Source organism: Tachyglossus aculeatus, chromosome 2, assembly GCF_015852505.1.
Source record: "Tachyglossus aculeatus isolate mTacAcu1 chromosome 2, mTacAcu1.pri, whole genome shotgun sequence".
NCBI lineage: Eukaryota > Metazoa > Chordata > Mammalia > Monotremata > Tachyglossidae > Tachyglossus > Tachyglossus aculeatus.
In genome coordinates this window covers 59,356,205-59,379,830 of record NC_052067.1, presented here as the reverse complement: position 1 = coordinate 59,379,830, position 23,626 = coordinate 59,356,205, and the positions used below count along the sequence as shown (strand labels likewise).

The 23,626-nt window shown below is 45.4% G+C and overlaps 1 protein-coding gene across 2 annotated transcripts in view; it reads left to right on the top strand.

Annotated features, from left to right (window-relative positions):
• Positions 1-23,626, top strand: part of AGPAT4 (1-acylglycerol-3-phosphate O-acyltransferase 4) — a 167,372-nt gene that overhangs the window by 16,777 nt on the left and 126,969 nt on the right. The window contains exon 2 of one of the 2 annotated variants that reach the window (XM_038741155.1): positions 10,328-10,442. The exons of the other annotated variant lie outside the window; for it this stretch is intronic. The gene's annotated coding sequence lies outside the window, so the exon portion shown is untranslated. The remainder of the gene's footprint in view (positions 1-10,327; positions 10,443-23,626) is intronic. 2 annotated transcript variants of the gene reach the window in all.

Here is a 23,626-nt window from a genome sequence, read left to right as displayed (position 1 = left end):
CCTGGTTTTATGATGGGGTGTGGTTCAGTGAGATCAAAGGATCCAGTGGACTTTCCTCCAGGTGTAAGCAGATTTTGTTTTAGTACAATTTATTGTTTGCATTATCAAACAAATGACTCATGCTTTCCTGCTTTGGGGCCTTATTTAAAAGCCAGAACCCCCATTCTGTGTCTTCGGATCCTTCTCTGCTGGAAACTGGGGTAGATGTGATCTCAGACCCAGAATACTTTGAGATCTTGGAGATTTCAATTAATAAGAATAGTGATAGTGATGGTATTTGTTAAGTGCTTACTGCCAGGCATTATTTTAAGTGCTGGGGTGAATACAAGCACATCAAGTTGGAAACAGTCTCTGTCCCATGTCCCCATTATGGAGTTGAGGTAACTGAGGACCAGAGAAGTGAAGTGACTTGCCATAGGTCACACAGCACACAGGTAGTGGAGCCCAGAATTAGAACCCAGGTTCTTCTGACTTCCAGGCCCAGGCTCTTTCTGGTAGGCTACACTGCGTCTCCTAATTGTCACTTGGTTACGCTTGCTGTGAGGTGGATGGGAAGAACAGCCCTCTAGACTGTAAGCATGTTATGGGCAGGGAACATGCCCCTTAATTCTCTTGTATTGTACTCTCCCAAGTATATAGTACAGTGCTCTGCACATAAAAACATTCTATAAATACCATTGATTCATTGAATGATTGGACAAGTATTGGTTTTCCAATTCTGTTCTGTCCTAGGTGCTCAGTATAGTGTTTTGCACACAGTAGGCTCTAAGTTAATGCCACTTGATTGATCAATCTGAGTGAGAGGGCCATATACGTAATATGTCCCCACTCTTTCCCTGATGTCTGTGGGTTTTTAAAGTACACTCTTCACGAGGAACATTGAGAGAACAGGGGACGTTCCTCTGACCATTCCCGAATGTGGCATGAGAATCAATCAATCAATCATATTTATTGAGCGCTTACTGTGTGCAGAGCACTGTACTAAGCACTTGGGAAGTACATGGTGGCAACATATAGAGACAGTTCCTACCCAACAGTGGGCTCACAGTCTAGAAGGGGGAGAGAGACAACAAAACAAAACGTGGACAGGTGTCTTTTCTGTGTGAGAGCTTGGGCAAGTCACTTCTCTTCTTTTTGCCTCTGTTCCCACATCTATGAATTGGGGATTAAGACTGTGAGCCCGCATGGGACATGGACTGTGTCCAACCTGGTTATACCCAGTGCTTAGTGCAGTGCCTGGCACATATTAAGCACTTAACAAATACCGTAAAAAAGAGGGTGGGGGGAAATCAGGGGAAGCTTTGCACAAACTGGGCCCTACAGAGCCCAGGAGCCATTGTAATGACATGGGTGTCTCTGACCGCCCTAGCCCTGAGGGGAAGGAGCTAGACCTTCACCCTGCATCATCTGCATTAGACTCTAGTGCTTATCACTCCTTCCTCTGAGTCCGCAGCCAGGCCTCAGGCTCAGCTGGCCCAGTCAGGACCAGGAGCCAGGGCTACAGCGAAGAGGTGGTGGCAGAAAGTGAACCCTCTCCCCCTTCTTTCCTCCGCGCCACCCCTGTTATTTCCCAGGGTAGCCAAAATACTGTGGGTGGTTTTATTTATTCATTTTATATTACACTGTATTCTCTCAAATGCTTAGTACAGTGTTCTGCACACAGTAAGTGCTCAATAAATATGCTTGAATGAATGAATGAATGAATTTTCTTTCTCCTGACAGCCTGGCAAATGTGACGTGGATATTTGTAGTAAGTGCATGTAGGGTGAGCAGAGAAGGTGTCTTCACCATATTCCCAGACACTGACCCAAGTTCCCTTTGCTCCTATCTTTTTCTTTTTTTAATGGCATTTGTTAAGTGCTTACTGTGCCAGTCACTGTATTGAGAACTGGGGTAGGTAAAACATAATCAAGCTGGGTATCCCGACTGGATTACTGCATCAACTTCCTCTCTGATCTCCCATCCTCCTGTCTCTCCCCACTTTAGTCTATATTTCACGCTGCTGCCCGGATCATCTTTGTGCAGAAACACTCTGGGCATTCATTCATTCATTCAATCGTATTTATTGAGCACTTACTGTGTGCAGAGCACTGTTCTAAGTGCTTGGGAAGTACAAGTTGGCAACATATAGAGACGGTCCCTACCCAACAGCAGGCTCACAGTCTAGAAGGGGAAGACAGACAACAAAACAAAACATATTAAAATAAAATAAATAGAATAAATATGTACAAGTAAAATAGAGTAATAAATATGTACAAACATATATATATATATATATATATATATGCAGGTGCTGTGGGGAGGGGAAGGAGGTAAGGCTGGGGGGGGGAGGGGGAGAGGGAAAAGGGGGCTCAGTCTGGGAAGGCCTCCTGGAGGAGGTGAGCTTTCAGTAAGGCTTTGAAGGGAGGAAGAGAGCTAGTTAGGCGGCTGTGCAGAGGAAGGGCATTCCAGGCCAGCGGGAGGACGTGGGCCGGGGGTCGGCAGTGGGACAGGTGAGAATGAGGCACAATGAGGAGGTTAGCGGCAGAGGAGTGGAGGGTGCTGACTGGGTTGTAGAAGGAAAGAAGGGAGGTGAGGTAGGAGGGGGCGAGGTGATGGAGAGCCTTGAAGCAAGGTGTGAGGAGTTTTTGCCTGATGCGTAGGTTGATTGGTAGCCACTGGAGATTTTTGAGGAGGGGAGTAACATGCCTAGAGTGTTTCTGCACAAAGACGATCCGGACAGCAGTGTGAGGTACAGATTGAAGTGGGGAGAGACAGGAGGATGGGAGATCAGAGAGGAGGCTGTTGCAGTAATCCAGTTGGGATAGGATGAGAGATTGAACAAGCAGGGTAGCAGTTTGGATGGAGAGGAAAGGGCAGATCTTGGTGATATTGCGGAGGTGAGACTGGAAGGTTTTGGTGACGGATTGGATGTGAGGGGTGAACGAGAGAGTGGAGTCGAGGATGACACCAAGGTTGCGGGCTTGTGAGACGGGAAGGATGGTAGTGCTGTCAACAGTGATGGGAAAGTCAGGGAGAGGGCAGGATTTGAGAGGGAATGTAAGGAGTTCAGTCTTGGACATATTGAGTTTTAGATGGCGGGAAGACATCCAGATGGAGATGTTCTGAAGGCAGGAGAAGATATGAGCCTGGAGGGAGGGAGAGAGAGCAGGGGCAGAGATGTAGATTTGGGTGTCATCAGTGTAGAGATGCTATTGAAGCTGTGGGAGCAAATGAGTTCACCAAGGGAGTGAGTGTAGATAGAGAACAGAAGGGGACCAAGAACTGACCCTTGAGGAACCCCTACAGTAAGGGGATGGGAGGGGGAGGAGGAGCCTGCAAAGGAGACTGAGACTGAATGGCCGGAGAGATAAGAGGAGAACCAGGAGAGGACAGAGTCCGTCAAGCCAAGGTTGGATAGCATGTTGAGGAGAAGGGAGTGGTCCACAGTGTCGAAGGCAGCTGAGAGGTCGAGGAGGATTAGGATAGAGTAGGAGCCGTTGGATTTGGCAAGCAGGAGGTCATTGGTGACATGTTACTCCCCTCAAAAATCTCCAGTGGCTGCCTGTCAACCTACACATCAAGCAAAAACTCCTCACTCTTGGCTTCAAGGCTGTCCATTACCTCGCCCCCTCCTACCTCACCTCCCTTCTCTTCTTCTACAGCCCAGCCCGCACCCTCCGCTCCTCTGCCACTAACCTCCTCGCTGTGCCTTGTTCTCACCTGTCCCCCTGCCGACCCTTGGCCCATGTCCTTCCCCTGGCCTGGAATGCCCTCCCTCTGCACATCCGCCAAGCTAGCTCTCTTCCTCCCTTCAAAGCCCTGCTGAGAGCTCACCTCCTCCAAGAGACCTTCCCAGACTGAGCCCCCTTTTTCCTCTCCTCCTCCCTATCCACCCCCACCCTACCTCCTTCCCCTCCCCACAGCACCTGTATGTATGTTTTTACAGATCTATCGTTCTATTTATTTTACTTGTACATATTTACTATTCTATTTATTTTGTTAATGATGTGCATCTAGCTTTATTTCTATTTATTCTGATGACACCTGTCCACATGTTTTGTTTTGTTTTCTGTCTCCCCGCTCTAGACTGTGAGCCCATTGTTGGGTAGGGACTGTCTCTATATGTTGCCAACTTGTACTTCCCAAGCTCTTAGTACAGTGCTCTGCACATAGTAAGTGCTCAATAAATGCGAATGAATGAATGAATGAATATCGTCCCTGTTCCCCATGGGGCTCAGTCTTAATTACCATTTTTACAGATGAGATAACTGAGGCACAGAGAAGTGACATATGCAAGGTCATGCAGCAGACAAGTCGCAGAGGTAGGATTAGAGCTCAGGTCCTTCCTACTCCCAGGCCTGTGCTCTTATCTATTAAGCCACACTGCTTTTCAACTCTGCTCTACTCTTATCTCTACTCTACTTCCTACTCTGTTTTGCACACAGGTGGTGTGCATGTGATGCACACACACACACACACACACACACACACACACTCTCTTTCTGTCTCTCCCCTGCTATCTTGTGATTTCAATTAAATGGCAATACTGTATATTGACTTTTTTCCCCCATTGGGATATATGTGTGGCTCACTGGAAAGACCCTGGGCTTGGGAGTCAGAGGTCATGGGTTTTAATCCTGGCTCCACCATATGTCTGCTATATGATCTTGGGCAAGTCACTTAACTTCTCTGAGCCTCAGTTACCTCATCTGTCAAATGGGGATGAAGACTGTGAGCCCCATGTGGGACAACTTGGTCACCTTGTATCCCCCTTGCACTTAGAACAGTGCTTTGCACATAGCAAGCGCTTAACAATTTCCATCATTATTATTATTAAGCACTTAGTATATGCCAAGCGCTGTACTGGGGTAGTAGATACAAGATAATCAGATAACATGGGGCTCACAGTCTAAGTAGGAGGGAGAACAGGTATTGAATCCCCATTTTGCAGATGAGGGAACTGAGACATAAAGATGTGAAGTGACTTGGCCAAGGTCACACAGCAGACAAGTGGCAGAGCCAGCATCAAAACCCAGGTCCTCTGACTCCTGGGCCCCCGCTCTTTCCACTAGGTTCCCTGCCCATTGCTCTTATGTTAATATTCCTTTACTCTATTATTTCCCCTATTCTTAAGCTACTTTAATGCCTATCTCCCCCTGTAGGCTGTAAGCCAAGTCTGTTTTGCACTTTTGCAAGTTCTTAATTTAGTGCTGTGTACACAGCAGTAGTCAGTCATATTTGTTAAGTGATTACTGTGTGCAGAGCTCTGTTCTAAGCACTTGGGAGAGTACTAATAACAATTATGGCATTTCTCAAGGCCTCACTTTATGACAAATACTGTTCAAAGCTCTGGGGTAAATACAAGATATTCAGTTTGGACACAGTCCCTGTCCCACATGAGGCTCAGAATCTACGTAGAGGGAGTGGGATTTAATCCCCATTTTACAGATGAGGAAAATAAGGCACTGAGAAGTGACTTGTCGAACGTCACAGAGCAGACAATTGAGAAGCAGCATGGCTTAGTGGAACTTGTGCAGGCTTGGGAATCAGAAGTTGTGGGTTCTAATGCCGGCTCTGCCACTTTTCAGCTGTGTGACCTTGGGCAAGTCACTTAATTTCTCTGTGCCTCAGTTATCTCATCTGTAAATGGGGATGAAGACTGTGAGCCCGACGTGGAATAACCTGATTACCTTGTATGTACCCCAGCGCTTAGAACAGTACTTGGTGCATAGTAAGCGCTTAACAAATGCCAACATTATTATTATTATTATTATTACCTAGGTCCTCTGACTCCCAGGCCTGTGCTCTTTCCATTAGGTTATGCTGCTTCCCTCAGTAAGTGCTCAGTTAATGCTATTGATTGATCAGCAAATACCCCAATTATCAATATTGTTGTGTTTTCAGATGGCCAGTGTTAAGTACTTACCTCATCTGTCCCCTGTCTCTGTAATGGGAAGTGAAAGCTCCTGAGACTGCCCATCCGTTTCATTCATACTCACTGAATAGCACCTGACTGGCATCGTTAATGAGAGTTTGGATTTGGGAAAGATTTTAAAATTTGAATTTCCCAAGCTTTCCGCAGCCTGGCTATGGTTTCTTGGAAACAGTGAATTTTGGAAAGAGCAGTTCCAAACCAGGAAATCTTTACCTTGGATCCATTTTTGCTTCTCTTGGTTGTTTGGAGTATTGATCATTGGAGTTGGCACTGGTTCAGACTTTTCTTTCCATCTAAATGTTGCAGCCGTGGGTGGGAGAGGAAGATTTTTTTATCCCGTTAGTCCCAGAACTGGAGTCACGAACAATGGTTTGGGGGTGCAGAGGGCAGCCCCTCAGGGAAGAGCCTGGGTCTGGGAGTCAGAAGGACCTGAGTTCTAACCCCAGCTCCGCCATATGTCTGGTCTATGACCTTGAGCAAGTCACTTTACTTCTCTGTGCCTAAGTTAGCTCATCTGTAAAATGGGGTTTCAAATCCATTCTCACTCCTAGTCTGAACTCTGTGTGGGACAGGCGCTGAGTCTGACCTGACTAACTTGCGTCTACCCCAGTGCTTAGTGTAATGCTTGAGACATAGTGAGTGCGGTATTTTAAGTGAGGTATTTGTTCCAGGCACTGTTCTACGCTGAGTATTTATTGAGTGCTTACTATGTGCAGAGCACTGTACTAAGTGCTTGGGAGAGTGCAATACATGCAAGGCAGTCGGGTTGGACACAGTCCCTGTCCCACATAGGGCTCACATAGTGAAAGCTTAACAAAATGCCACAGTCTTCATTACCATTAGAAAACCTTTTCTATCTGTCAGTGGTGGATCAAGCTGGAGATATTTTCTAGGTTTTGGGAAATTTTGGGCCAGGCATCCCTCAGCCTTGGACCACCATACTTAGATGGGGGAGAATTCAGGTAGGGAAGAATAAATCTCCCTGCATTTTCTACTCACCTTGGTTTCCTAACCTGTCCCTGCCTTTTTTCTGTTGTTGTTAAGCACTTACTATGTGCCAAGCACTGTACTAAACACTTGGGTAGGTAGGAGCTAATCAGATTGGGTACAGTTCTTGTCCTTTATGGGACTCACAGTCTTAATCCCCATTTTACAGATGAAGCAACCAAGGCCCAGAGAAGTGAAGTGACTTGTCTATGATCACCCAGCAGACAAGTGGCAGAGCTGGGATTAAAACCCACATCCTTCTGACTCCCAGGCTTGTGTTTTAAGCATTTGGCCATATTGCATTCCCCTCCTCCCCATTTCCTCCCACCTCAGAAGGTAGAAATGCCCAGCTGATCATCTGGGAGACAGTATCCATCACTGTCGTGCTTGCAGTAGTGATATAAATCCACTCCTACACTTCCTCTCTTAACCCTTCCTCTCTTGGGTGTTTACACTCCCCCAGAGAATAATAATGATTATAATAATGATAGTACTTCCTAAGCCCTTATTATGAAGCACAGTTGTAAATTCTGGGATAGATGCAAGTTAATCAGGTTGGACACAGTCCCTGGCCTACCTGGGGCTCACATTCTAACTAGGAGGGAGTAAGAGCCACAGAGAAGTTTAGTGACTTGTCCAAGGTCACACAGCAGACCCAAGGCCACATGGGGATTAGAACCCAAGTCCTTCCAATTCCCAAGTTCATGCTCTTTCCACTAGGATTAATATTTAATATAGGTGGTAATATTTACTAGGTCAGAGGCTACTGTGCATTAGTCCAGAGCTTTGGGCCAATCAACGTCAGTCTAGATATTCCGTGCTCCCAATCCTTTCTCCAAGGAACAGCAGAAGGCCTGGAGAGAGACCCAGTGGTGAATGATGATTAATGGAGGTGGGCTGAACTTCGCTTTTGAAAAAATGATCTGGTTAGCTGAGTGGAGTGTGAACTGGAGAGGCGAGAGACAGACGGCAGGGAGGTCATTGAGGAGGCTGATGCAGTAGTCAAGGTGGGCTATATTAAGTGCTTGAGTCAGAGTGGTTGCTGTTTGAATTCATTCAATCGTATTTATTGAGCACTTACTGTGTGCAAAGTACTGGATGGAGAGGAAGGTGCAGATGGTAGTGATGTTATGAAGCTAGAACCAAAACTATTTGGAGACAGCCTGAATATCCATTGGGGTATTCATTGAGCACTTACTGTGTGCCAAACATGGTAGTAAACGCTTGGGAGAGTACAGTACAACAGAATTAACGGACATATTCCCTAGCCATAACAAGCTAACAGTCTAGAGATATAGGTCAAATGAGGGAGGTGAGAGAGAGAGATGAGGGTTTAGGTGGGTAGATAAGGAGTTCTGCTTTGGACAGGTATCGGTGGGACACTCAAGTCTGTACTGCTTCCTACTTAGGCTGTGAACACCAAGTTGGACAGGGACCTTGTCCTACCTGATTATCTTGTATCTACCCCAGTGCTTAGAACCTGATATATAGTAAGTACTGAGGAAATAGCAGAATTATTAATTATTACCCAAGGGAAGAGGAAATGAGAGGAAGAGAGAAGTCTCAGGGCTGAGCCTGGCTGCTTATTTGAGAATCATCCATGAAGAGATGATAGCTGAAGCCAAGGGAGTGGGTGAAGATGGAGAATAGAAGGGGACCCAGGACTCAGCCTCAAGGGACTTACACATAATTCTTTGTTTTGTTTTGATATTTGTTAAGCGCTTACTATGTGTCAGGCACTGTACTAAGCACTGGGGTATAAGCTTATCAGGTTGAACACAGTCCACGTCCCACAAGGGGATCACAGTCTTAATCCCCATTTTACAGATGTGGTGACTGAGGGACAGAGAATTTATGTGATTTGCCCAAGGTCACACAGCAGAAAAGTGGCGGAGTCGGGATTAGAACTGAGGTGCTTCCAACTCCCAGGCTTGTGCTCTTATCTGGTAGGCCAAGCAGCTCCTCATTCTGTTTCTCACCCTGCAACTCCCTCCTCCTCCATAATAATAATGATAATAATAATCAGGATGGCATTTATTAAGTGCTTACTGTGTGCAAAGTACTGTTCTAAGTGCTAGGGAGGTTACAAGGTGATCAGGTTGTCCCATGGTGGGCTCACAGTCTTAACCCCCATTTTACAGATGAAGGAACAGAGGCCCAGAGAAGTTAAGTGACTTGCCCAAAGTCACACAGCTGACAATTGGTGGAGCCAGGATTTGAACACATGACCTCTGATTCCAAAGCCCGTACTCTTTCCATTGAGCCACACTGCTCCTTTATGTACCCTAGATCACTCTCCCCACCTCCAAGGTCTTATTAAGATACTCTCTCCTCCAAGAGGTCTTCCCTGATTAAGTCCTCTTTCCCTTGGATCCCTCTCCATTCTGCCTCATCTGAGCACTTGGACATGTGACCTTCGGGCATTTGATATTTGCCCCACAGCACCTATGTGTATATTTATAAATTATATATTATAAATTGTCAATGAATATTAATGACCATCTTCCCCTCTAGACTGAAAGCTCATTGTGGGCAGTGAATGTCCCTACAAACTCTGTTGTATTGTACTCTTTCAATTGCTTACTATAGTGCTCTGATCACAATAAGCACTCAATAAATACCACTGATGGTGATAAGGACTCTTCCTCTGTTCCTTTTCTGACCCTTGGTCATTTCTACCCAGAACCCCTGTGTGCCTTAATCCCCTTGTGGTCAGGATCCTGGCTAGAACTGGGGGAAGCATGTGGGCTGGGAATGTATCTACCAACTCTGTAGATGACTTGTACATTGTACTGTGCTTAGAAGAGTACAATGTAGATCTACAGTTTAATAATAATGATGGTATTTGTTAAGCACTTACTATGTGCCAAGCACTGTTCTAAGTGCTACATTATACTCTCCTAAGCACTTAGTACAGTGCTCAATAAATGGCCCAGTGGAAAAAGCATCATGGTGTAGTGGATAGAACACAGGCCTGGGAGTCAGAAGGCGTGGGCTCTCATACTGGCTGTGTGACCTTGGGCAAGTTACTTCACTTTTCTGTGCCTCAGTTACCTCATCTGCAAAATGGGGAATGAGACTGTGAGTCTCACATGGGACAGGGAGTGCGTCCATCCCAATTTGCTTGTATCCACCCCAGTGCTTAGTACAGTGCCTGGCACAGAGTAAGTGCTTCACAGATACCACAATTACAATTATTATTATTAATATTAAAGATCCTGGGCTTGGAAGTAAGTCCCTGTCCCACCTGGGACTCACAGTTTTAATCCCTGTTTTACTGATTAGATAACTGAAGCACAGAGAAAATGTGACTTGCCCAAGGTTACACAGCAAATCTGTGACAGAGCTGGGATTAGAATCCAAGTCCTTTTGACTCCTAGGCCTGGGTTCTATCCACTAAGCCATGCTGCTTCTCATTCTCAGATGGCACGTCACAAGCCTTCAGTCGTTCTGGAATGCAGGATGTGTGTGGGTAATGGAGTGATGTCATAGGTACATTCCAGCCTGACACCTTGACCACAGAGGAAGGCCAAAGAAGGTAAGCATCCCACCAAAACTGGTTTACCTAGTTCTGGCTTCAAAAGGAGTGGTTTCTAGTGGATCATCATTTCCAATCAATCAATCAATCAATCAATCATATTTATTGAGCGCTTACTGTGTGCAGAGCACTGTACTAAGGGCTTGGGAAGTACAAGTTGGCAACATATAGAGACAGTCCGTACCCAACAGTGGGCTCACAGTCTAGAAGGGGGAGACAGAGAACAAAACCAAACATATTAACAAAATAAAATAAATGGAATAGATAAGTACAAGTAAAATAAATAAATGGAGTAATATATCTGTACAAACATATATACATATATACAGGTGCTGTGGGGAAGGGAAGGAGGTAAGATGGGGGGATGGAGAGGGGGACAAGGGGGAGAGGAAGGAGGGGGCTCAGTCTGGGAAGGCCTCCTGGAGGAGGTGAGCTCTCAGTAGGGCCTTGAAGGGAGGAAAAGACACTGCACTCTCTCCACCCTCACCAACTCTGAAATCCCTCTCTCTGATCATAACCTTCTCATCTGCCTCCTCACTCACACTCCTCTCCCCTGTAAATCTATATTACTACCTCACAGAGACCTTCGCCCTCTCGACCCCATCATCTTTCAGAGATCATTGATCTGGCCTCCTACTTCATTAGTAAAATTAACTCCACCAGGTCTGAGCTCCCCAACATCACTCCTCCCCCTTCTCCAACCCCCCTGCTCTCAACCCTCTCGACTACTCTCCCATCCTTCTTAGCAGTATCTTTAGATGAAATCTCCTTCCTCCTCTCAAGCACTACTCCAGCCATCTGTGCTTCTGACTCCATTCCCTCTCATCTTATGAAATCTCTCGCCCCTTCCCTCCTCTCCTCCTTAACTTCCATCTTCAACCGCTCACTCTCCACTGGTTCCTTCCCCTCTGCCTTCAAACATGCCCACATCTCCCCCATCCTAAAAAAAAGCACCCTATTTTGACCCCACCTCCCCTTCTAGTTATCACCCCATCTCCCTCCTACCATTCCTTTCCAAACACCTTGAACGAGTTGTCTACACCCGCTGCCTCGAATTCTTCAACACCAACTCTCTCCTTGACTCCCTCCAGCCTGGCTTCCGTCCCCTACACTCCACTGAAACTGCCCTCTCAAAGGTCACCAATGACCGCCTTCTTGCCAAATCCAACAGCTCCTACTCCATCCTAATCCTCCTTGACCTCTCAGCTGCCTTCGACACTGTGGACCACCCCCTTCTCCTCAAAACGCTATCCAACTTTGGCTTCACAGACTCCGTCCTCTCCTGGTTCTCCTCTTATCTCTCTGGCCATTCTTTCTCAGTCTCCTTTGCGGGCTCCTCCTCCCCCTCCCATCCCCTTACTGTAGGGGTTCCTCAGTTCTTGGTTCCCTTCTGTTCTCTATCTACACTCACTTCCTTGGTGAACTCATTTGCTACCACGGCTTCAACTATCATCTATCTGATGACACCCAGATTTAGATCTGCCCCTGTTCTCTCTCCCTCCTTCCAGGCTCGGGTCTCCTCCTGCCTTCAGAACATTTCCACCTGGATGTCTGCCCACCATCTAAACCTCAGTATGTCCAAGACTGAACTCCTTATCTTCCCTCCCAAACCCTGCCCTCTCCCTGACTTTCCCTGTAGACGGCACTACCATCCTTCCTGTCTCGCAAGCCCACAACCTTGGTGTCATCCTCGACTCCGCTCTCTCGTTCACTCCTCACATCCAATCCATCACCAAAACCTGCCAGTCTCACCTCCGCAACATTGCCAATATCCGCCCTTTCCTGCCCATCCAAACCGCTGCCATGCTGGTTCAGTCTCTCATCCTATCCCAACTGGATTACTACATCAGCCTCCTCTCTGATCTCCCATCCTCTTGTCTCTCCCCACTTCAGTCTATACTTCATGCTGCTGCCCGGATCATCTTTGTGCAGAAACACTCTGGGCATGTTACTCCCCTCCTCAAAATCTCCAATGGCTGCCAGTCAACCTACGCATCAAGCAAAAACTCCTCACTCTCGGCTTCAAGGCTCTCCATCACCTCGCCCTCTCCTACCTCACCTGCCTTCTCTCCTTATACAGCCCAGCCCACACCCTCCGCTCCTCTGTCGCTATCCTCCTCACTGTACCTCGTTCTCCCTGTCCCATCGTCGACCCCTGGCCCACGTCCTCCCCCTGGCCTGGAATGCCCTCCCTCCGCACATCTGCCAAGCTAGCTCTCTTCCTCCCTTCAAAGCCCTGCTGAGAGCTCACCTCCTCCAAGAGGCTTTCCCAGACTGAGCTCCCTTTTCCTCTCCTCCTCTCCATCCCCCCGCCCTACCTCCTTCCCCTCCCCACAGCACCTGTATATATGTTTGTACAGATTTATTACTCTATTTATGTTACTTGTACATATTTGCTATTCTATTTATTTTGTTAATCACGTTCAACTAGCTTTATTTCTATTCATTCTGATGACTTGATGCCTGTCCACATGTTTTGTTTTGTTGTCTGTCTCCCCCTTCTAGACTGTGAGCCCATTATTGGGTAGAGACTGTCTCTATATGTTGCCAACTTGTACTTCCCAAGTGCTTAGTACAGTGCTGTGCACACAGTAAGTGCTCAATAAATATGATTGAATGAGTGAATGAATGAATAAATCATATGCTAATTCCAAGCCATCACAACTCTTCTTCTGGTCTTAAGGTAGTTGGCTCTCATTGCAGTTTTATTCACCAGAGTTGCATTGTTATAGGCCTTTTCAGGGTGGGATTTACAACTGTTTCTTTAGGATGCCTTGATGCGTACCATGTTGAATTAAGAAAGATCTTGTCAGTGATGATGTATGGGGCTGTTGAGATGATTGTTGATGTGGCAGAGATTTTTTTAGGAAGGATATTGAATCTGGAGTGCTTTTTCTAATGTCACTTAGGGATTGAAGAGGAATTGTTAAGAGATTTTTCCAGAAAGAACCTTGTAGAATCGTGTATGAGAGACGTGACACATTAGTTATGGTTGCCAGGCTCAGAGTACGCATCATTATTTTGATACAGTTTTCTACTTATTGGAACCTTGGGTTCTTACTCGTGTAGATGAAGAAAATCACATACCTGGGAGCCAGAGGACCTGGATTCTAAGCCCTGCTCGGCCACTTGTCTGCTGTGTGACCTTGGGCAAGTCACTTAACATCTCTTAGTCTAAGTCCCCATTTTACCAATGAGGAAACTGAGGTAGAGCCCTAATCAATCAATCAATCATATTTATTGAGCGCTTACTGTGTGCAGAGCACTGTACTAAGCGCTTGGGAAGTACAAGTTGGCAACATATAGAGACAGTCCCTACCCAGTAGTGGGCTCACAGTCTAAAAGGGGGAGACAGAGAACAAAACCAAACATACTAACAAAATAAAATAAATAGAATAGATATGTACAAGTAAAATAAATAAATAAATAAATAAATAGAGTACTAAATATGTACAAACATATATACATATATACAGGTGCTGTGGGGAAGGGAAGGAGGTAAGATGGGGGATGGAGAGGGGGACGAGGGGGAGAGGAAGGAAGGGGCTCAGTCTGGGAAGGCCTCCTGAGGAGGTGAGCTCTCAGTAGGGCCTTGAAGGGAGGAAGAGCTTGGTGGATGGGCAGAGGGAGGGCATTCCAGGCCCGGGGGATGACGTGGGCCGGGGGTCGATGGCGGGACAGGCAAGAACGAGGTACGGTGAGGAGGTTAGCAGCAGAGGAGCGGAGGGTGCGGGGTGGGCTGTAGAAGGAGAGAAGGGAGGTGAGGTAGGAGGGGGCGAGGTGATGGACAGCCTTGAAGCCCAGGGTAAGGAGTTTCTGCCTGATGCGCAGATTGATTGGTAGCCACTGGAGATTTTTGAGCCCTGTGTGGGGGAGGGATTATCTCCAATTCGATTATCTTGTTTTGTTTTGTTGTCTGTCTCCTCCTTGTAGACTGTGAGCCCACTGTTGGGTACGGACTGTCTCTATATGTTGCCAGCTTGTACTTCCCAAGCGCTTAGTACAGTGCTCTGCACACAGTAAGCATTCAATAAATACCATTGAATGAATGAGTGAATCTTGTATTTACCCGAGAGTTTAGTAGAGTGCCTGGCTTATAGTATACAATTAACAAATACCATAAAAATAAGACACAAACAAATAGATTTCTTCTCTGTATTTTACAGTTGAGGAACTAAACAGAAAGGTTAAGTGTCTTATCCAAGGTCGCTATTTTTCAAAGAAAGAGAAGTGAAGTGACTTGCCCAAGGTCACATGAGACAAGTTGTGGAGTCAGGATTAGGACCTGGGTCCTTCTGACTCCCAAACCCATGCTCTCTCCATTAGGCCACACTGTGCTCAATAAATACCATTGATTGATTGGCTGAATCTAAGTGCTCTTCATTTCCAAATGAGTCTCTCCCTGCACCCTCATTTGACTTAAGTCTCTGAATCCATTTGGGCTTCCCTTTTGAAAGTCATGGAAATACAATTATCAATCTCCCCACCTCACCATCACTTTCTTTGTTGGGAATATTGAGATTTGTGTGAATTCATCAAAGAGCAGAGGTCTGTTATACAGGATGTATAAAACCAGGGTAATATCTGTTGGTGAGCTAGCTGAACATCCCTGCAGGCTAGGAGCAGCCAGAGCAATGCATCGGTGCCTCCCGGGCGGAGTGACTATGGGATTGGTCACTGTGAGCCTCTTGGCTGTCAATCAATTGATCACATTTATTGAGCACTTTATGCAGTGTACTGTAGTAAGTGCTTGGGAGAGTGCAACATGACGGAGTTGGTAGGCACATTTCCCGCCCACCCCTATCCATCACATCCTATCTCTCTCTAGATTGCAAGCTCCTGGAGTCCAGGGCTTGTATTTTTATAGTCTTTTGTACTTTCCCAGTATGCACTGCACAGAGGAAATGCTCAATAAATACCACTGATTGATAGGCTCCCAACTGTTGGGCAGTATTCTAATGGATCCTTTATTCCTTTGCCATGGAGGAATCAGCTTCCAAGAGAAGCACTGTGGCCTAGTGGAAAGAGAAGGAGTCTGGGAGTTAGAGGACCTGGAGTCTAATCCTAGCTCCAAATCCTAGCTCCACTACTTCATAGCTCATTACTTTGAGAAGCAGCATGGCTCAGTGGAAAGAGCACGGGCTTGGGAGTCAGAGGTTATGGGTTCTAATGCCGGCTCCACCATATGTCTGTTGTGTGACCTTAGGCAAGTCACATAACTTTTCTGAGCCTCAGTTACCTCATCTGTAAAATGGGGATTAAGACTGTGAGCCCCACATGGGACAACCTGATTACCTTGTATCCCCCCCAGCACTTACAACGGTCTTTCGCACATAGTAAGTGCTTAACAAATGCCATCATTATTATTACTTCATTCATTTATTCGGTCATATTTATTGAGCACTTGCTATGTGCTGAGCACTGTACTAAGCGCTTGGGAGAGTACAATACAACAATAACAAGAGAAACATTCCCTGCCCACAATAAGCTGACAGTCTAGAGGGGAATAATTCTGGTATTTGTTAAGTGCTTACTATGTGCTAGGCACTGTACTAAGTGCTGGAGTAGGTAAACGGTAATTGGGTTAGATACTGTCCCTGCCCAACATTGAGCTCACAGTTTTAATCCCCATTTTGCAAATGAGGTAAGTGAGGCACAGAGAAGTAAAGCAACTTGCCCAAGGTCACACAGCAGACTCATGGAGGGGATGGGTTTAGAACCCACGTCCTTCTGACTCCCTGGCCTGTGCTCTATCCATTAGACCACAGTGAAACTGTATTCGTCTGCTCTGTGATCTTGGGCAAGTGTCTTAAGTTCTCGTGCCTCGGTTACCTCATCTGGAAAATAGGGATCAGGACTGTGAGCTCCATATGGGATGTTGACTGTGTCCAACCCAATTGGCTTGTATCTACCCCAGCGCTTAGTATAGTGCTTGGCACATAGTAAGCACTTAACAAATGCCATTAATTTTTTTTTTAAAACCTTGCTATATAATACCTTACTTACTGGAGGATCACAATGTGATCCTTCTGTACACTGTCCACATAAAGCAATGTGTATCATCGATGTAACAAACCCTTTTTCAACAGTCTCTGTCAAGTTATTTCACCTAAACCGATATTTTCTATGGTATATAGCTGAGAGATTGAAAGCATATAACTTTGAAGTACTCTGGTGGTTCTAAGGAATGATTGCACCATAAAGCCCAAGTATCTTCAACAGTCACCTCAGTATTTCACTGAGCTGAAAGTCTAAATGGTTGTCATCAATTAATTAGTCAGTAATTAATTAATTACTTTGAGAAGCAGCGTGGCTCAGTGGAAAGAGCACGGGTTTGGGAGTCAGAGGTTATGGGTTCTAATCCCGGCTCCACCATATGTCTGTTGTGTGAACTTAGGCAAGTCACATAACTTTTCTGAGCCTCAGTTACCTCATCTGTAAAATGGGGATTAAGACTGTGAGCCCCACATGGGACAACCTGATTACCTTGTATCTCCCCCAGCACTTACAACGGTTAATTAATGGTTGTCATTAATTTATTGAGCACAAACTCTGTCAAGAGCACTGGAACAGTGCAACAGAGTTGGGACAATAGAGTATGTGAAAAACAGTTTGACCTATTGGGAAGATCCCAGGCTTAAGAGTCTGGGGACCCAGCACCTTCACTCCTGCTGTGTGGCCTCAAAGAAGTTCCTTAATTTCACTGTGCCCTATTTTACAGATGGAGAGTACACACCTGGTGTCCCTCTCTCTTAGTTCATTCTCCTGAAAGATAGAGAATATGTCTGATCTGATTGTATTGTCTCTGGTTTAGTGCTTAGTGTACTGCTTGACACATACTAAAATCTGTATCAATCAGTAGCATTTACTGAGTGCTTACTGTGTGCAGAGCGCTGTACTAAGCACTTGGGAGAGTACAGTGTAACCAAGTTGGTAGATACGTTCACTGCCCAAAGAGCAAGCTTACAGTCCAGAGGGTCTTCACAAATACTACAGTTATTATTATTATTATTATTATTAGTAGTAGTAGTAGACATGATCCCTGTGATTTCTAATCTAGCAGAGGACCTAGGCATTAAAATAAATTAGTTTAAAGAGATGCATATACGTGCTATGGGGTGTCAGGTTTGGGTACCCAAGTGCTTAAGTGACTCAGAAGTGATGGGGTGGTGGTCTGAGATAGGGTGTAGGGATGAGAGATTAATTAGGGAAGGCCTCCTGGAGGAGGTGTGTCCTTTTGTTATGTGACCCTCCGTCAGGCTTCTTAAACCAGCTTTAAAGATTCCAAACCAACAGCAAGGGTCACTTCTATTTGATTGCATTTTAGAGACTCCTTTTTGCCACATTAACTAATAGGCCCATTTCTCTGTAGTTATTAAAGTAGGTCTTTCTTGACTTTTTTTGGTTTCTATCCATTTCATTCGAGTAGGTTAGAATGAGAATCAATTATTCAGTACACTATTTCATACTTCTAGTAAATGTGCTCCAAAGTTACTGTTTTAGAGCACTTTGACTGCTCAACTCATCCCCAGGCTTTTGCATTTTTTCATTCAATTTCTGACTTGGTTGGGATCCATAATTTGAAAAACGGTTCAGTATTTGCTGGATGATCTTCATTTAGAAGTTGTGCTGGGGAAATGTCACTGCTATTTGCATTGGGATCAGACAGGTGTAGAAATTCATAGAAATGGATTTTCCTCAGGTATAGCTCCTAGCTCACCTCTGTTCCTTGGTTCTTTCATGTAGACTGTAATCAGTTAATCAGTGGTATTTTTTGAGTGCTTACCATGTGCAGAGCAGTGTACTAAGTGCTTGGGAGAGTACAGTACAATATGGGCATAAAAAGAGCAGTGTACTAAGCACTTGGGAGAGTACAGTACAGCATAGGCATATTCCCTGCCCATAAAGAGCTTATAGTACAGGGGGAGCTTTCAGTCTAGACAGTAAGTTCACTGTGGACCGGGAATGTGACTGTTAATTCTGTAATATTGTACTCTCACAAGCACTTAGTACAGTGCTCTGCACCTAATAAACCCTCAATAAATATCATTGATCTTCCGTTCAGGAGTTTGGAATTATTTTTTTTTAATGAGGTCATGGACTTGTTAGCAAATTTATTTGCCGTACAAGTTAAGACTGTACAGAAGACTATTCAGGTTGATTGGAAGCGAAAATGTGACATCCTTTCAGAGCTACTCTCTGTGGGAGATGAATCAGCATGGCCTAGTGCATGGGCCTAGGAGTCAGAAGGACTTGGGTTCTAATCCCAGCTCTACCACTTGTCTCCTGTGGGACCTTGGGCAAATCACTTCATGTCTCTGTGCCTCAGTTACCTCATCTATAAAATGGGGATTAAGACTTTGAGCCCTGAGTGGGACAATGGACTGTGTCCAACCTGATTAGCTTGTATCTAAGCTTAGTACAGTTTAACTGCATAGTACAGTGCTGTGCACACAGTAAGCGTTCAGTAAATGCCACTGAATGAATGTACCCCAGTGCTTAGTATTGGAGCCTGGCAGATAGTAAGCAATTAACAAATGCCATAAATTATAAAAGGGGAGGCCAAACCCCAATTTGACTTGGTCTGATTTCTAAAGCAAGTGCTCTAAATATTTGTAAAGATTTCTAGACTAATTTCAAAAACTGCAATTTAAATGTAGCATCTGCAAAAAAGTAGGGATCACTGTGGCCCGATGGAAATAACATGGGCCAGGGTATCAGAGGACATGGATTCAAGTTGTAGCTCTGCCACTTCACTGTGGCGTGACTTTGCCCAAGTCATTTAACTTCTCTGTGTCTCAGTTTCCCCATTTGAAAAATTGGGATGCCACACTTGTTCTCTCTTGTTGTTAGACTGTGATCCCTGTAAGGGAAATAGACTGTATTTGATTTGGTTATCTTACATCAATCCCAGCATTTAATACAGTGCCTGGCACCTGGAAATATCACTGTTATCATTAGTAATCATGACTACTTTATTGTCCTTTGCCTAAGCCTTAGTACAGTGTTTTTTAATGCATTTGATAAATATAATTGATTAATAGGACTGCTGATATGGTTCCTCTAGTAGCAGAATATTGATTTATCACATAGAGGTAGTTGTATTTATGAAGCACCTACTTTTTGCAGAGCACTGAATTAAGAGCTGGGAAAGAATACACAGGTGGGATATCAGATGCGGTCTCTGTCCCTCAGTGGACTCGCAGTCTAAGAACTAAAATGGGGAGAGGAGACTGGTGACAGATTCATAGAGAAATATGAAAGAAAACACAGAGACAATATAAAGATTCATTCATTCATTCAATCATATTTATTGAGCACTTTCTGTGTGCACAGCACTGTACTAAATGCTTGGAAAGTACAATTCGGCAATATATAGAGATGGTCCCTTCCCAACGACGGCTCACAGTCTAGAAAGGGGAGACAGACAACAAAACAAAACAAGTAGACCGGTGTCTATATCATCAGAATAGATAAATGGAATTATAGCTACATACACATCATTAATAAAATAGATAAAACCTAGATCAGTAATAAAATTAATAATAATTATTGTACTTGTTCAGTGCTTACTCTGTGCCAAGCACTGTTCTAAGTGCTGGGGTAGATAAAAGTTAATCAGGTTGGGCACAGTCCTTGTTCCACATAGGGCTAATAGTCTCAATCTCCATTTTACAGATGAGGTTAACTGAGGCACCAAGAAGAGGAGTGACTTACCCAAGGTCACACAGCAGACATGTGGTGAAGCCAGGATTAGAACCCATGTCCTCCTGACACCCAGGCCCATGCTCTATCTACTAAGTCACATCGCTTCAGTAGGGTGCTGCAGAAGGAGGAGCAGATGTGGGGGTTCTGAGGGCTTAGAGCCCACTGTAGCCCTGATGGAGTCCACAGCGATGACTTTGACAGCAGCTCTCCAGCCTTTGCATGGGTGTGTGGAGGACACCCAGGGCTCCTTATCTCTGTGCCCTCTGGGGGTGGTGCGGGGCAGGCTGGGACGGGGGCTCCTTGGTGATGTAGAAGGTCCCTGGGAGGCAACATGGAGGTCTGGTAGAGGGGGATGCCAAGGGCCCCAGGAACCATGATGGAGGGATGATAGGCACCCAGAGGAGCCCCGGGGCCATCTGGTGGCGAGGTCAGCAGTGGCTTCAGTCCTCACAGGGTGTCGGCAGGGCCCAGGGTGTACCAGGAGCCGATCTTGGAGACAGAACATGCCAGGAGCAGGAATACTCGATGGTGGGAGGGAAGTAGCCATTTAACATGGCTGCCTGCGGTGATGGGGGGCAAGCTTGGATGGGGCTCCTCGGTGACAGGGAGGAGAACCGGTGTAGGGTCCTGGGGAGGCCACATGGAGGCTCGGAAGAGAGGGATGCTGAGGGCCTTGAGAGCCGTGATGAGGGAATGTCCTCCCCCCAGAGGAGTCATGCGGCCGTCTGGTGGAGAGATAGGCCTGGATCAGCAGCAGCTAAGTAGAGAAGTAGCATGGCCCAATGGATAGAGCATGGGTCTGGGAGTCAGGAGGACCTGAGTTCTAATCTTGGCTCTGCCATTTGCCTCCTGGGTGATCTTGGGCAACTTACTTCAATTCTCTGGGCCTCAGTTACCTCATCTGTAAAATGGGGATTAAAACAGTAATCCCCCTCATGGGACAACCTTATGAGCTTGTTTCCACCCCAGTGGTTAGTGCAATTCCTGGCTCATACTAAGTATTTTAAAAAAAGAAATCCTGGCAAGTGGCAAACAGTGCCCAGGGCACTCTGAGAGTTGAGCCCCGAGAGGTGTGATGAAGAGGCAGCAGGCTCTAGGAGGACACTAGTGGAGAGGACATAGACAAAGTGGAAAGTGCTGACTACCATTTTGGCTTTCTCACCTGATCTCTGAAAGCCATGGTTTGCCATGACTGGCCACTGTGAGGATAATTGTGGACATGAGAAATCACGTGACCTAGTGGAAAGAACACAGGTCTGGGAATCAGTGCCAGTGCCAGAGTTGTCCATCATGGTGAGGCTGTAGAAAAAGTAAAAGGTCCAGAAAGAGATTTGGAATAAAGGTGGAGATGGGGACCTGGAGAGGCATAAAGGAATGAATTTAGGGTCCAGAGAGAGTGGGACCAGGAAAACCTGAAATCTGAGTTCTGTTTGGATTAGAGGGTAGGTAGCTTCTGAACCCTGTTAGAGTGTAAACTCCTTGTGGACAGGATACCTATCACATTATTCTGTACTTCCCAAATGGGTACTCAACAAATGCTACTATTACTGAGGCACATGGAGAAACAGAATTTGCCATAGAAGTGACCTCTCCCACTGGCCCTGGATACCTTGCCAGGATTTGGGGTCACCTCTCCTAGTCATCGTGATTCCAGGTTACAGCTTAGCCACTAAGCTATGGAGCTACCCCCAAAACAGGCGTTTATAATTATCACACAGAACTATCATTTCCTGAACAATTACACTGCAGACATTTCTCCCTCTAGGCATTTACTTGTGCCTGGTGCCCTGAACCTACTTTCAGTTAACTGCTAAAATAATAATCTGCCATAATTAATCACTATAGTCTAATTCAATAAAAAAATCTCCCAACAAATTCCCAGCAGAAAGCAGTTGAGAACATTCCTCTGCTGCCAACACACCATAGGAGTTCAAGATTGGAAACTAGTGAAAGCCACTATAAGCCAATCAGTTATAATTTTGTTTAAGTTACAAGGAAAATCAGTTACATTAAGTATGACCAGTTCATCTTTCCTCCATGTTCAGTGGTGAGTTCTGGGCTTCAAGAGTGCTAGGTGGGACAAGGACTGTGTCCAATGTGATTAACACATATCTACTCCATTGCTTCGAATATTGAGAAGCAGCAAGGGTCTGGTAGTCAGAAGGACCTGGGTTCTAATCTTGGCTCCACCACTTGCCTGCTGGGTAACCTTGGGCAACCACTTCAATTCTCTGGGCTTTAGTTACCTCATCTGAAAAATGGGGATTCAGACTGTGAAACCCCATATGGTACACTGTGTCCTCCCTGATTATTTTGTATCTACCCCCTGAGTTTAGTACAGTGCCTGGCACATAATAAGTGCTTAACAAATCACACATTTTTTTTTAAAGACTCTCCAGCAAGCTTTCCTGTTGATCTCTCCTCCAAACCGAATCTGCCACTGACCTTTCATTTGCTTATCTTTCCCTTGGTTCTGTTCTGTGTGCTCAAACAATCAATCATATTTATTGAGTGTTTACTGTATGCAGACCTTCATCTTGTATCTACCCAAGTGCTTGGTACAGTGGTAAGCACATAATAAATGCTTAACCAGTACCATTATCATCCTTGTTTTCTTTGAGAACTTTCTCTTACTTGTCCTCCTACTTCTCTCTGGCCCATCATTCTCAGTGTTTTTCACTGACTCCTTCATTGCCTCCCACTCCCTAACTGGTTGTCCCTCAAAGCTCTGTTTTGGATTCCCTTTTCTCAATTTACACTCATTCCTTTGGGCCACATCTGGCCTCATGAGTTCTCATCCAGCGTTCACAGCTTTAACTTACATAAATGTAATTTATTCATTTATATTGACATCTGTCTCTCCCTCTAGTCTGTAAGCCTCTTGTTGGCTGAGACATGTCTGCTAACTGCATCATACTGTACTCTCCCAAATGTTTAGTAAAGTGCGGGGCTGGGGCTTCCCCGGGAGCCATTTCCCACCAGCTGGAGGCCAGACTGAGCCCCCTCCTTCCCCTCCCCACAGCACCTGTATACATGTATATATGTTTGTATGTATTTATTACTCTATTTATGTATTTATTTTACTTGTACATATTTATTCTATTTGTTTTATTTTGTTAATATGTTTTGTTTTGCTGTGTGGCTCCCCCTTCTAGACTGTGAGCCTGCTTTGGGTAGGGACGGTCTCTATATGTTGCCAACTTGTACTTCCCCAGCACTTAGTACAGTGCCCTGCACACAGTAAGGGCTCAATAAATACGATTGAATGAATGAATGAATGAATGCTCTGCACACAGTAAGCGCTCAATAAATACCACTGATTGATTCATCTAAAACGGTTTCCGTCCTCTCTCTCCAAGACCTTCACAAGTCTTTCTTGGCCAATCAGATGCAATAGGAGCATCTTCATTGAATTCGAGATACGATTAGGCCTTGTACTGCCATTTAGCAAACAATGCCAACACCGTAAATAATTC